This window comes from Sciurus vulgaris, assembly GCF_902686455.1.
Source record: "Sciurus vulgaris genome assembly, chromosome: 5".
Lineage (NCBI taxonomy): Eukaryota > Metazoa > Chordata > Mammalia > Rodentia > Sciuridae > Sciurus > Sciurus vulgaris.
The window spans coordinates 161,202,413-161,210,666 of record NC_136465.1 but is presented as its reverse complement, the minus strand read 5'-3'; positions in this window follow the sequence as shown (position 1 = coordinate 161,210,666).

Below are 8,254 nucleotides of genomic sequence, written 5' to 3'. Positions count from 1 at the left end.
AAGCAAACTATGATTATTTGGGGACAGGGTGTGGTTTATATTTTTAGTTCCATACAAATATTTAAGTGAGTAAACTTTAGGAACATAACTTGTTTGTAAAGATGGAAATTTCTGCATTTCATACTCAATAATGATATGATATCTATCTGCCTTAGGAGATTCTAGGCATAGCCTAGCTTTCCCATCTTACCCCCTTGTTCAGCTTTTCCCCATTACATGTTTGGGTGAACTGCATGCCTCTTAGATCACTCTAAAGCTCTGGCGTTTACAGAGTTGACTTTTCTAGATCTATCTGACTTGATTTTTCTAGAGACAGCCATGGGAATTAAGGTCTCTTGGACTCTTTCCTCATTTAAAAATGACCTAGGGAACTCAAACTTCCTTCTTTCCTTTGAACTGCTCCTTTCAAGGAGGTGAGTGGTTTGTAATGCCATGTACTGGGGAGAGATTTGCCCGATTAAGCACACAGTGTGCCACAGAAGATAAAGAAAATTGACAATAAACTCAGCATAGTCCAATGTTGCAAACTTTCCGAATTCTTCAGTCAAGCCAAAATCTTCATACTTTGGAGGTAAAGAAAGTTCTAAGTCTACTGACTTCAGATCAGTCTGCCTCTTGGGTAGCTTTCTACTTGGGTAGCAAAATCTCTCCAAATGCTAGAGTTTGAGAAGCAACCAGGGCTGATCTGGAAGCATTTCTTCCATGTGTTAGTCCAAGTTTGCACCAAGAATCAATTATCCTTTGGTATCAAACACCCATTAGTCAGCAAGAGTTCCAATGACACCTGGTCTGGGTTTCCCTCAGGAGAAGAAAAGGGCAGGGGGGACACCCACCATGCCAGTGAGCAGAGCTCCTCCCATGAGGGGGACACGCTTTCCCTTGCACTGCTAGATAAAAGGAAATTCTGAGTGTTCATTCTCTACCACTGGCATTCTCATTTTAGAAGTTCTGAGCCCATTTGCTGCAGTAGAAAGTTAGTTTTGTCACAGAGAGGATTGGACTGGACTCTTGCCAGAATCTCTAGAGACAGCTTCCTATGCCACGTAGAGCTCAAGAATCAAGTACACCCTTGCTGCTCTGGTGCCACATTGATACGACAACTCCCTTAGGCATTTCTTAGTCTTTTAAATTAATTAACTAATTAATTTTACAGACTGCGTTTTGATTCATCATACACAAATGGGGTACATCATTTAGTTTCTATGGTTGTGCACAATGTAGATTCATACCATTTGTGTAATCATACATGTACATAGGGTAATGATGTCTGTCTCATTCCACTATTTTTCATACCCCACCTCCCTCTCATTTCCTTCTACATAATCTAAAGTTCCTCCATTCTTCTCTCACTCCCCACTCCCCCACTCCCATTATATATCATTATCCCACTTATCAGGGAAAACATTTAGCCTTTGGTTTTTTGGGATTGGCTTATTTCACTTAGCATGATATTCTCCAATTCCATCCATTTATTTGCAAATCCCATAATGTTATTCTTCTTTATGGCTGAATAATATTCCATTATGTATATACACCACAGTTTCTTATCCATTCATCTGTTGAAGGGCATCTGCGTTGGTTCCACACTCCTAGCTATTGTGAATTGAGCTTCTATAAACATTGATGTGGCTGCATTACTGTAGTATGCTAATTTTAAGACCTTTGGGTATAAACTAGGCGTGGGATAACTGGGTCACAAGGTGGGTCCAATCCAAGTTTTCTGAGGATTCTCCACACTGCTTTCCAGAGTGGCTGCACCAATTTGACAACTCCACCAGCAATGTAGAAGTGAGCCTTTTCCCCCACAATCACACCAACATCTATTGTTGTTTGTGTTCTTGAAAACAGTCATTCTAATTGGAGTAAGATGAACTCTTAGAGTTGTTTTAACCTGCGTTTCTCTAATTACTCGAGATGTGGAACACTTTTCCATATATTTATTAATCACCTGTATATCTTCTAGGAAAAGTGAAGCAGAAGGTATCACAATACCAGACCTTAAACTATACTACAGAGCAATAGTAACAAAAATGGCATGGTATTGGCACCAAAATAGACAGGCAGACCAATGGTACAGAAGAGAAGACACAGAGACAAACCCACATAAATACAGTCACCTCATACTAGACAAAGGAACCAAAAACAATGGAGAACAGATAGCCTCTTCAACAAATGGTGCTGGCAAAACTGGAAATCCCTATGCAATAAAATGAAATTAAACCTCTATCTCTCACCTGCACAAACCTCAATTAAAAAATGAATCAAGAACTTAAGAATTAGACCAGAGACCCTGCCACCAAATAGAAGACAAAGTAGGCTCGAATCTTTGTTATGTTGGCTTAGGGTCAGACTTCCTCAACAGGACTCCCCAAGCACAAGAAATCAAAGCAAGAATCAATAAATGGAATTGATTCAAACTAAAAAGCTTTTTCTCAGCAAGGATACAATCAATAATGTGAAAAGAGAGCCCACAGAGTGGGAGAAAATCTTTTCCAACGTACTTCAGATTAGAGCGCTAATCTCCAAAATTTATAAAGAACTTACAAATCTTTACATTTCTTAGTCTTAAGTCTGTAGAAACACAACTTGCCTTAAACATGAAATGTAAACACTTGAATTACAAAGTAAATTAAAGAAGAGGTAAGGAATCTTTACAGAACGTTTCATCACAAAACTACGTAAACTATTAGAAGATTTCAAGAGACAAAAGATGTGAAAGGAAAAGAGGCGATTTTATCAAAACAGAGGACAGATGAGTAGAGTAGATGAAGGGAATCGAGGAGGAGAAAGCGGCTGTGGGAAGAACAAAGAGCAGTGGATGAATCTGACCAGGCTTTTATATGTGTGTGCATGAGTGTGGCACAGTGTGTCTTGGTCTTCGGGTGTATCCACAGGACACTAATTTTAAAAAGTAGAATGTTAGAAATTTAAGTTACAATACATTTTTTTTTTTCATATGTGTATTATAAAGAACAAAAATTCAAGGGCTGGGTATATATGCTAGCTAAAACAAACACAAACCAAAACAGCAACAAAACAATTATTCTTATGGACGATTTTCTGCTAATATAGAAATTTGCTCTTTTACTAACCTCATGAAGTCCTGTTTCCACATCTAAAATATAAGATCCTTGAAGTCAAGAATTGTTTGGTGACACATTTTCTCTTACCTCAATTCATATGCCAGAACTTATACATAGTAGGTGTTGATATATACTGCCTATTGATGACATTTACAAATTTTTTCCTCTGTTTATAATAAATAACAAGGAATATACATCACAAAACCTGGGTTTAACATAGGGTATACTTATGTTTTCTACAATGATTAGGCTAGTTGCAAATCTGTCCTGAACACACACTCTTCATTGCTAGAGGGAAAGGAGCCACATATGCATTTGAATATAATAATAATAATAGTAATAATTAATAAAACAAGAAAAACTAACTTTTATCAAGCACTTGCTGTACACCAGGAATACTTTAAGCAACTGAGACATGTTAGCTCATTTCATCCTAAATTTCTTCTCTTAGTCACAGATATGTGACCATTGTCCTACAAAACTCATCCTGTGCTGAAACATCAGGTTATTTATTGATTTTGTGCAAGCAGATTGACATACTTACTCTATGATCTAGTTGGAATGGTGCAATAACACTTGTACATTCATTTGAACACTTTCAGGAAATGGTTGACATATTGGCACAAAGTGTAGTGCCTTTATCACAAAATTGGGACTTGTATGTGTCACAGCCGAGGGTCAGAGGAACTAAAAAAGCTTTTTTTTCTGATTAGAGATTTTGAAACTGAGAGGCCACTGCCCATGTGGCATGAAAAAAAAACTTGCTCATTAGATGGGAATTCTCAAGTACCTCCCTGCCTAACACAGTAATCTTATAAAGTACAGTGATCACACATGCAAACTGGATTGGCTCTACTGAAAGTGAAAGACAACCTGTGACAAACAAGGTTTATGGGGTTGGCCGTTTAGCTCTGTAGATTTTCCCATCAGATGGGCAGCAGAAGCTGGCTTACCCTGTCTGGGATTCTCTATGTTCCAGGGAAACAAAATGTCATACATAAGGAAAGCAAAGAGAAGACAGCACAAAACTCAGGGCCAGCCCGGTCACCCCGCCCAAACCAGAAAAGCAGGAGACCAGTGTAATGGAATGTGTTGTTTTTCCTCCCACAAGCTGGACTTGGGGCTTCTGATATGTCCTGAAATCCAGAACAAATGGAATCTGGAGAACAGGTCCCACCACCACAAGTAAAGAGAGCAGTCACTGGCAAGTACAACAGGAATCTATTGATTAAAGAAATAATCATAAAAACTCCAGGTAATGAAAACAGTCCCACCTATTTAAGTTGGCCTACTGACATTCTAGAATGTCAGAGTGAGGAGTAGAAACTACAGAGGGAAGGACTAGTAGCAACTGATGTTGGCAGGAAGAAGAATAAGCATTTTAGAGCTGGAGAGTCCCATGACCTGCCATTTATGAAAGAGGAAACAGAGGGCTAAAACAAGGTTCAAAAACTTACCTAAGATCACTCAACAGTCAGAACTAGAATCCAGGTTTTTGCCTTCCAGTTCAATATGCTTTAATTTATGACTTTACTGTGTTTCCCCCCCACCACTTGGTACTGGGGATTGAACCCAGAGGCACTTTACCCCAGAACTACATCCCCAATCCTTTTAAAAAATATTTTATTTTTAGACAGTTCTCACTAAGTTTCTGAGGCTGGCCTTGAACTTTGTGATCCTCCTTCTTCAGCCTCCTGAGTAGCTGGAATTATAATCATGTGCTACCATGAGATTCCATCTCACCCCAATTAGAATGGCGATTATCAAGAATACAAGCAACAGCAGGTGTTGGCGAGGATGTGGGGAGAAGGTACACTCATACATTGCTGGTGGGGCTGCAAATTAGTGCAGCCACTCTGGAAAGCAGTGTGGGGATTCCTTAGAAAACTTGGAATGGAACCACCATTTGACCCAGCTATCCCACTCCTTGGCCTATACCCAAAGGACTTAAAATCAGCATACTACAGAGATACAGCCACATCAATGTTCATAGCTGCTTAATTCACAATAGCCAGACTGTGGAACCAACCTAGATGCCCTTCAATTGATGAGTGGATAAAGAAACTGTGGTATATATATATACAATGGAATATTACTCAGCCATAAAGAATGATAAAATTATGGCATTTGCAGGCAAATGAATGAAATTGGAGAATATCATGCTAAATGAGATAAGCCAATCTCAAAAAGCCAAAGGACGAATGATATCGCTAATAAGTGGATGATGACACATTATGGGGGAGGGAAGGGTTAGTGTTAGGGTTAGAGTTAGGGTTAGGGAGGGGGGCAAGTATGGAGGAAGGAAGGACTGTATAGAGGGAAAAGAGGGGTGGGAGGGGTGGGGGGAAGGGAAAAAATAACAGAATGAATCAAACAACATTACTCTATGTAAATTTATGATTACACAAATGGTATGCCTTTACGCCAGGTACAAACAGAGAAACAACATGTATCCCATTTGTTTACAATTAAAAAAAAATACATTATAAAAAAATAAAATATAAAATAAAACAATTCAATTATTTTTTGAAAATCAAAAATTTTAGCAAAATCAAACACATACAACCTTCTAATAACTATTATTGTTTTTATCTTTCCATACAACATTTATTTATTTTCATACATTTAACTTAACCACCGTCATAATCATTTCTTTTTCCAAAACAAAACAAAAATTGTTTTCTCACTGACAATTTAAGTAAATTCTTTAAAAAAATTTTTTTAATTTGTTCAAATTGGTTATACATGACAGTAGAATGCATGTTGACACATTGTACACAAATGGAACATGACCTCTCATTCCTCTGGCTGTACATGGTGCTGAGTCACACCAGCAGTGTACCTGTACGTGTATGTAGAGTCATAATGTCTGTCTCATTCTACCGTCCTTCCCATGCCCATTGCCCCACCTCTCCCTCCACTCCCCTCTGCATAATCCAAAGTTCTTTCATTCTTCCCTACCCACCCCTACTAGGGCAATTTAAGTGAATTCTTAATATTCATTCGTATTTATTTATTGAATGTCTACATACACCAAATATTTCCTAAATAAAACAATGTCACTATCCTCACAGAACTAACATTCTGATGGAGTAGACATAGACTATGTAAATAAAGATGTAATGAATAACGCTCTCCCATTAATGAGGATGATTTGTTCCTGAATAATGGCTCCTGTCGGGTGCATTATCATAGGCTAAAAATGTACCTCACATAAATTTCAACAGGAAAAATTTTTTTTTTCTTCTCGAGCCCCCAAGTTAACACCCATGTATCCTGAAACAACACCAACCACATTAAAATAGTGAAAATTATCTCATAGGACCTACAGCTATGCGCACAAAGTGACCATATTAAACTTAGTATGCGTAGTAACAGGCTGAATGTGCTCTGTGGCCTCCTAAGCTCAGGAAGTCCAACTCCATCCTCTTAAATGTGAAGAATGTCTCATGAATTGAAGTTGAGGTATGACGTAAACTGATTTGACAAACTTCTCGTATCACTCAGCACCTGCCGCCACTCCTCTCAGCAGAACTGAATAGTGTAAAAGAAGGTTATGACAGTGGCAGGAAGATTAACCAGATAAAGAGCACGGGGGTAGAGTGAGGAGGGGCGTATCTTATACAGAATAATCAGAGAAAAGAAAGGTCCGATACCTCAAGCGACACTCAGGACAGCTGTGATGAGAAAGGGAGCCACAGGACTATCTGGAAGAGAGCATTCTGGGAAGAGAACAGTAAGTACAAGACCCTGTGACAGGACTTGCTGGATTGCTCAAGTAATGGCAAGAATTTTGGTGTGAGAGGGCCCAGTGAAAGACAAAGTGGAAGAAGCCGAAGCTTGCCTGGTGGCCAGAGGACCTTGGTTGCCATGCTCAAGACCTGAGTACTTAGGAGATAGAAGATTTTGAGCAAGGAGTGACACAGATTCATATGGAAAAACAGACTGTAGATCAGGGAAATAAATTAGGAGACCATCATTTAACTGACAAAGGTAGCTTGGGTCAGGGTTACACTGGTGCGGAGAGAAATAGTAATGTTGTAGTTGCGTTTTGAATATAAAGCTAACAGGATCTGCTTTGAGTTACATGTGATATGTGGGAGAAAAGAAGAACACAATACTATTAATAATCCTTATGCATACTTTGTGCCAAGTCCTGTTTCTGCATACATACACACACACACACACACACACACACACACACACACACACACATACACACGGAGGGGGGAGAGAGAGAGAGAGATTGCAATCCTATGTTTTTATAAGCTCTTCTGTCCACTGAATTAAGGTATATAAACAATGACCTGGATATTTCTGACCATGTATCAATCATACTAGACTCCTATGATCATGATTTCTAGGCAAGGAATCTGACAATAGGAGGTTATTTGGGGAGTATGTTTTCTTTAATTTTCCTCTCAAAGTGAGACAAAAGAGGCTTTCTATTTTTTTCTTAGAGGAAAGCACAAATAAGCCTAGGTACAGGACTCAATAAGATCACTCTTAGATTTCCAAATTTTGCTTTTAGAAACTTTGGGAATTTCTTGATTTCGCATTTGCACTTTATTTATGCAACACACAGTGCTGCAGTCTGGGAATTTACAAGGATGAGCAAACAACAGTCCCCTTTCCCAAGGAGTTTCTGATCACTCACAGGAGACGATAAAATGACACAGGTGATTAATAGGGACACCTCTCATTGTCTTGCCAGCTCATCACCCTCCTACATGGATACCTCATTCCCCCTTCCCCACCCTCAGGGTCAATCAGGGCAACCACAATGAGTGCTCTCTCCTGGCCACTGCTGATTTGATTAGCGGTCCATAAACTATCAACTGAATTTCTTCTCCAAAGGATTTAGAGTTAGAATCCAAAGTTATCTGCTGTCCACTGAATTAAAAACATATAAGCACTCACTCAGACATTTCTTTTCACATATCAATGGTAATGCAGAGAACCGACCTGGAGAGCCAGGGGGAAGAAAGAAGCAGGCAGGCAGAGTGCTGCTTTTGGCCTCAGGGACCCATGAGTTAATCCTGCATGAAGAGTCTTCAAACAAGTACTTTTAAAGGATTTAGTTATAGATGGACACAATACCTTTATTTTTCTTTCTTTTCTTTTCTTTTTTTCTTTCTTTCTTTCTTTCTTTCTTTCTTTCTTTCTTTCTT